Source organism: Lycium barbarum, chromosome 4, assembly GCF_019175385.1.
Source record: "Lycium barbarum isolate Lr01 chromosome 4, ASM1917538v2, whole genome shotgun sequence".
NCBI lineage: Eukaryota > Viridiplantae > Streptophyta > Magnoliopsida > Solanales > Solanaceae > Lycium > Lycium barbarum.
The window spans coordinates 23,136,990-23,144,982 of NC_083340.1; the positions used below are offsets into that span (position 1 = coordinate 23,136,990).

The 7,993-nt window shown below is 31.3% G+C and overlaps 1 pseudogene; it reads left to right on the plus strand.

The window, feature by feature from the left end:
- The first annotated feature begins 4,445 nt into the window (after positions 1 to 4,445).
- LOC132638284 (uncharacterized acetyltransferase At3g50280-like) lies at positions 4,446 to 7,160 on the plus strand (annotated as a pseudogene).
- The last annotated feature ends 833 nt before the right edge of the window (positions 7,161 to 7,993 follow it).

Genomic DNA, 7,993 nt, shown 5'->3' on the forward strand with positions numbered 1-7,993 from the left:
TACCCTAGTTCTTTAATATAGTCCCTTAGTTCAAAAAAAGGACATTCTATCCACATTAATATCCAAAAAATCTGCTATTTATCCACCCTCATACTTTGGTTCCTCACTACTAACATCCAAAACCCCACCATGATACCATCTCAATGTTACCAATACAAACCCACTCATACCTGAAATTACAATTCAATAATAGTACAAACAATCAGTACCACACACATACAAAAATAATAGATGGTCAACAACAATCAGTACCCTACACACACATCAAATAACAACAATTTAATTCAGACATGTGACAATAGAAGGCCAAACAGTGTATAAAATCAGATTGTGGGGTGAAAATAAATTGGACGCACCTACAACATCAATACTACACAACATAAGATTACACATCTCTTAACCCCAATAACCCTAACTTAAACTAGAAAAAACATATAATTTTTCAAGAAACCCTAGAAATTCATACGACAATGTCACAAATCCTATATAATATAGAAAAAAAAATTACGTGTACAATGGTGACAAAGAACATGACTAACCTGGTATTTTTTTAGTTCACTAATATTTTGACACAACCTTGAAGATAAATTGACGATTTCGGGTCAAAATCCACCACAATGTTGCAACCTAAACTTAGTTTAAGTGTGATTCAAACTAATTTGCAGAATAAAATGGTATGATTTGAGTGATTAAACATCTAATTTGGGTAGAAATCGAGTGGGAGGTGAGAGAGATTTTGGATTTGAAATTTTGGAAAAGAAAATAAATGAAAATGACCTGTCTGATTATAACTTTATGAGCGCGTGCATACACTCAAACGAGTTTGGATAACTTTTTCCATTTGAAAGCGTAAATAATACACAAAAAATAAGTCCGGGGGGAGGGGGGGGGGGTCATAGGACCCCCGCAAAGTTCAAGTGTGTTATGACAATTTTGGCCATAGTTTGAGTGTGTTTTGAACCCTTTTCCCCCTCTTCATTCCCCCTCTTTATTCTTCTTCTTTTTTTTTCATTTGATGACTGATGCAATTATTTTTTTGTGACCAAAAGATTATTTGAATATATTAATATTAATATTAAAAAAAGTACACGAATGGTATATCGTATAACAAAGTACATGAAAATATACCTAAAGAAGTATATGGTATATCAAAATTGGTAAATTTAACTTAAAGGATGATAACAAAATATCTATGGATATAATAGTAGAAACTAGTATATCTAAGTTTGTATATTATATAGAGTATATAAAATTACAATATATGAATATATTACTCTACGTGCCAACCAATTGTACTCTACAACAACATAAATATGAACAATATACGATATATAGATAGAATATATAATAATATATATAGCAGATACAACTAATATACTTGTTCATGAATTAGCTTCCCTTTTTGTTTTATTAAAATTCATGAAGTAGCTTGTTAGTAGATTATGCTGGAGCCTTTTTAGGTAGACACTTATTGTGTTCTTATATGCATTTAATTATGTTATCACTAATATATGGAATCTCCTTATTTTTAGATTTTTATTCATAGCAATAATCTCCTTATTTTTAGCTTTAAGTTGCACAATTTGTAATATCTAGATTAGTTGTAGATTATATAATTTACTCTTATATATATTGTATTCATGAAAGTCCCCTAATATTTGCTTAAAGAGGCCCAATAGTTCGATGCTGGCCCAAGGCTTGCATTTGTGGTCAGCTTTATCAAAGGACCACTTTGGTCTTTCTCATTTCCTGTTCCTTAGTTTCATACGAGGCTCTGCCTTCCTCCTTCTTTTCATTTGGATATTGTGAGAGATGAAAACGAAATGGTTTCTCTCCGATATAGGGTTAAAAGAAAATTTTAAGTTAAATTATTTTTAAATTTATAGAGTTATCATTTCTTTTGAAATAGATTAAATTGGAGATGTTATGTAATTTGAAATCGAGAGTGATTTATTTGAAAAGGGATCAGCTCCGGTAACTTATGATTCCAGTAATGATCAATGCTATATCGGATAATAACCATGTGTACACCACTACCTCCAAGGGTTTGGATTCATTTTACATAATATTTCAATTGAATTTTCTATTGTTAACAATCCGAACAAAAAATATAGGAAAAACACGCAGAGAAGCCTAACAAAGAAAATTGTGTTCGGACGATGTGGCTCTCCATTGGAGATGAATCAAAACTGGATTCACCCAAATTTCCTCAAACTCAAATGTTAACTTCGTCCCCGTATTTCTTAGATGAAACGAAAGTTTTTTTTTTCTTAAAAAAAAAAATGGGGAATTAATTTTCTTCTAGATTGTCATATGTAGAGAAAAGGACCAAAATCATCCATAATGTTTGAGTTTGGATCAAAATCATACATATTCTTTCACATGGTGCACTAATAGTCTATTATGTTTGCATAAGTGGTGCACTTTTAGTCACAATCCCAAATAAATTTAATGGAAAAGAACAAAAATGCCCCTGAACTTTTAGAAAAGGTATAAAAATACCCTTTATTCATCTATTTTGCTAAAACTACCCCTCAATTCAACTTTTTGAGAATTTATTCCCCTTGACTAACGGACAACACTAATTTTTTTTTTTTTAAAAAAAATAAATTGCACATGACATTTTATTACTGAAAAATTGATTTATTCTTTTAAAAAGAAATCTGAAACCTTGGAATTTTTTTAAATTTGAAAAACTTTTTTTTTAACGAGTAAAACCTTGACTAACGGACAACACAAATTTTTTTTTCTTTTCAAAATGTGAAAAATTGGATTTTTATAAAAATCTGAAAAAATTAATTTTTTTATGGAAAAACTGTGTTTAAAAAAAAACCAGAAAACTATCTTTTTTTAAATCTAGAAGAAAATTATGGAGTATTAGTTTTGCACATTTTACTTAAAAAAACAATCAGTTTTTCAGATTTAAAAATTGAATTTTCTAAAAAAAAATGGGGTTTCCACCCGTTAATTTTTTTTTTCCAAACTTAAAAAAATTCCATATGTTTTAATGAAAATCCAATTCTATTTTTTTTATATATATATATATAAAAGGCTTACTACATTTGTTTTTTTAAAGAAATGGATGTTGAAAAATTATTTTTCCTTATTCTACAAATAACGATTTTTCAGATTTCTTTTTAAAAGAATAAATCAATTTTTCAGTAATAAAATGTCATGTGCAATTTATTTTTATTTTTTTAAAAAAACAATTAGTGTTGTCCGTTAGTCAAGGGGAATAAATTCTCAAAAAGTTGAATTGAGGGGTAGTTTTAGCAAAATAGATGAATAAAGGGTATTTTTATACCTTTTCTAAAAGTTCAGGGGCATTTTTGTTCTTTTCCGTTAAATTTATTTGGGATTATGACTAAAAGTGCACCACTTATGCAAACATAATGTACTATTAGTGCACCATGTGAAACAATATGTATGATTTTAATCCAAACCCAAACATTATGGATGATTTTGGTCCTTTTCTCGTCATATGTAAAGGCAAGTTTAGAGTTCTTTTGAAATTGTTCTTTTGGTGTACATGTAGCTATTATATATCCAATATAGTATTGAACATTACAATCATAATTTAGTAGGTTATCTTCACCAGTAGTATAATAATAAGGCCTCATAATAATAGTAACCACTCCATAATACTCCACTAATACGATTAGGTGTATAGTACAGCTCAAACATGTCACTCTTCCATTAAACAAAGTTATTCAAATGATTTATAATAGTAAGAGATATGCTCGTGATACACATGAAACTTAAACTAAAGAAATACTCCTCTATCCTAATTTATATGTCACAGCTTGATTTCGAAATTTTAATCATAAATTCGAACATAAAATTTACATATTTAAAAAATACGTAAAAAATTACTCCCTCCGTTTATTTTTACTTGTCAACTTTTGACTTTACACGCCTCTTAACAATTAATAAATGAAGTATGTATTTTAAATTAATTGAAGTATGTATTTTACTATAATACACGTATTAATTGGTGTATAGTTTCATTGGACTTGGAGAATGATTTGAAAATGAGTAATTAATGTTAAGGGTAAAACAAGAAAAAAAAGTTTATCTTTTCTTGATATGCTAAAGTGGACAAGTAAAAGTGAAAATTTATTTTTAGTATAGTAAGCAAGTAAGAGTGAACAGAGGGAGTATAAATTATACTCTCTCTGTCCCAAAAAGATTGTCCTCCTTTCCTTTTTAGTTTGTCCCAAAAAGATTGTCATCTTTCTATATTTAGAAACAATTTAACTTTATAAGATGATTTACAGCCACGCAAATATCTAAGACTTGTTTTGGACCAGACATTTCAAAAGTCTTCCTTTATTTTTTAAATTTTGTGTCAAGTCAAAAAGAGGAAAATCTTTTTGGGACAGAGGAAGTAATAATTGATGCTCCATAAATTTGTACAGTTTATTTGACTTGTGAAAGATTGCTCTGCTCTGCCCAGAGAAATGGAAGAAGTGCAAGTAATATCAACATCGTTAATTGCAGCAGAACAGGAAATCAAAAAGCAGATTAATCTAACACCATGGGATTTCGATTCCCACTCCTTGGAACTATCCAAAAAGGCCTCCTTTTTCACAAACCAAATCCTCAACAACATAGTAATTCTTCCATCCATCACTTAAAAACTTCCCTTTCTCGTACTTTACACTTTTTTCCTCTTCTCGCTGGTCGATTAGCCACCAAAGTCAACACCGAGGACAAAACCACTTCTTTCTTCATTGACTGTAACAACGCTGGTGCTCAGTTTGTGCATGCTATTGCGCTTAACGTGACAATCTCTTCTATTATTGAATCCACTTACGTGCCTTGTGTTGTCCACTCTTTTTTTCCTTTAAATGGGATTCGAAATTTCCAGGGGATTGAGAAACCGTTGCTTGGGGTGCAAGTAACTGAGCAGGCAGATGGGTATTTTATTGGTTGTACATTGAATCATATGGTTGGTGATGGAGCTTCTTTTTGGCACTTTTTCAATTCTTGGTCAGAGATATCTCGTGGTAATAATTCCGGAAAGATATCGAAACTTCCTGATTTGGAAAGATGGTTTCCTGATGAGAATAATAGTAGTACTATTGTTCCAATTCAGCTACCTTTAATGCTTGATGACAAGAATTTGTTTAATGATGAGTTGAAGATCAAACGGCCTACGTTGGAGGAAAGGGTGTTTCATTTTAGTCGAGAGAGCATAGATAGACTCAAAGTAAAAGCAAATTCTGAATTGGGTATTAGTACTAATAATGTTTCTTCTCTTCAAGCTTTCTTGGCTCATTTATGGCGATCAGTCACTCGTGCTCGTCATCTTGATGCAAAGGAAGAAGTTGCCATCAGCCTCATTATAGGTATTGTTGTGAAATACTCACTCCGTCTCAATTACTGTGACATTTTTTACATTCCGAAAGTCAAACTTGCTAATCTTGAAGCTAACTTGATTAGATTAACTCAATTATTTAAAAATTAATTTTAGATGTTAAAAAATTATAGGTTGCAATTCTTATATGTCAATATGATTAAAAAAAAAGTAATTTTTAAAATGTTGTCAAATTTTGATAGTTTGAACCAAAAAAACAAATAGTATCATATAAATTGGAACGCAGAAAGTACTATTCTGGCACTACAATATTTTTCTGAGTTTATAGTATATATACTGTTGGTTGAAATATAATAAGTTAAAACTTGGAATGTAAACCCCCCAGTTAACATGGAAATACATGTGGGAGCTAAATTAGGCACTCAAGACGCATTTTACAATTTCAAATAGCTTTCACTTTCAATAGTTTACTCGGCTAGTATTGTAAATACCTCCAATATGAACTACTATATACTCCCTCCTCAACATTCCAGTAATTATGTGTCATATTTGAATTGGAATGAAATTTAAGAAAAAATTGAAGACTTTTTGAAACTTATGATTTATACTACACAATATTTGTGTGGCTATAAAAAATTTTAAACTTGTAATGTTACATGCCATAATATTTGTGCGGTTATAAAAGTTTCTCATTAAAGATAAAATGATTTCGAAAGTGTAAAGTTAATACTTTCCAAATTCAGAGGTATGTTATTCTTTGTTGAACAAACTAAAAAAAAAACTAGTCACATAAACTAAAACGGAAGGAGTACTACTCTATATTCAGAGGTGAAGCTAGCTTTTTGTCTACAAGTTCGTCAGAATCCGTTAGCTTTAGTGCAATCTAGCATTTATGTTAAAGAATCCACTTAATATGTAAATAATCTGTCATGAACTTTGTAACGTTCTTTTTCTAAAATTTAGAACGCATGCATCTAGCTCCGTCTTTGTTAATGTTAATTACTTCAATTTATTCTTAAGTTGGCGTCGTTTTACATATAGGGACAAGGTCAAGAGTAGAACCACCACTATCAGCCACCTATTTTGGAAATGCTGCTTATCTAATGCCAGTGAAGACAAAAGCTGGAGAGCTGCTAGAGAAAAGCCTAGGATGGGCAGCCTTGCAATTGAACAATATGGTTGCTTCTCAAAACTATGAACAAGTGTTGAAACTCTACAAAGAATGGCTGGAAAGTCCATTGATATACAACAAGAGTACAGTGTTTGTAGGGAATAGATTGGGGATCAGTAGTTCTCCAAGGTTTAATGTGTATGATACTGACTTTGGGTGGGGGAAACCAGTGGCTGTGAGGAGTGGTATGGCAAATAAAGGTGATGGAAAAGTCACACTCTTTACTGGGGTTGAAGAAGGGAGTTTTGATATTGAAATCTACCTTTTACCTGAGACCTTGGAAGCATTAGGGAAAGATAAAGAGTTTATGGAGGCTGTCTCCATTTAGAAAATATATGGGCAGGGACATGTTGTGTATTAATCATGAGACAGTAATTCATTTATGTCTCATGACTCTATGTTGTTGTCTGCTGGAAACAGCCTCTCTACCCCTCAAAGGTCGGGGTAAGGTCTTTGTACATCGAGTAAGGTCTAAGTACATCCTACCTTCTCCATAAACCAATTGTGAGATTACACTAGATAAATTATTGTTGTTGCACTCTATGTTGTTGTTGTATACATCGTTATGCTTTTTTTTTTTTGTATTCGTGTATGGGAAAAAAATAACAATCAAATGCATTTGGGCTTGAAACTAATAAAAGACGGAATCAATTTATGAAGCCCAAACTAGTGATCTAACCAAAAGAAAGAAGAACTTTTGGTTGGCCCACAAAGATCGGGATAAGGTCCGTGTACATCGAGTAAGGTCTAAGTACATCCTACCTTCTCCAGAAATCAATTGTGGGATTACACTAGATATATTATTGTTGTTGCACTCTATGTTGTTATTGTATATATTCGTTATGCTTTTTTTTGTATGCGTGTATGGGGAGAAAATAACAAGGGAATTTTACATAAATGACTACAATTTGGGGGTTTAAAATTTTCCATAGCTACCGTTTCAATATTTACAGTGCGTAGCTACAGTTTCCCCGCTGTATTAAAAAAATGGCTCGCTGTATTCATAAAACGGCCTAGCTGTATTCATGAATACAGCGAATAAAAATTTTTTAAAATTCTTTTCATGAATACAACGAGTAAAAATTAAATACATATACATCAATAATTACACCAATAATTGTTGTATTCGTTTTTTTCCACTGTATACAATATTTTTCTACTGTATTCATGAAACTCAACTGTATTCATTTGTAGCTACTTTTTCACCGTATTCATGAAATAACTATCTATATTCATAAACGAGCTCGCTATATTGATGAATACAACAAGTAAAACTGAATACATAAAAATATATATACACAAAAAATTATTAAATACACTATAAAAAATGAATACCATCTAAACATTTAACCAAAAAAAAGCTCAAAAAAGTGAATACAACCGCCGTATTTGTGTATACAACAACACCAACCATTAGCTCCGGCCAGATCTGCCGACGATTTCCGGCTAGATCGGCTGGAAATTTCACAATAACAACAACAACAACCAACAACAGAGAGAGA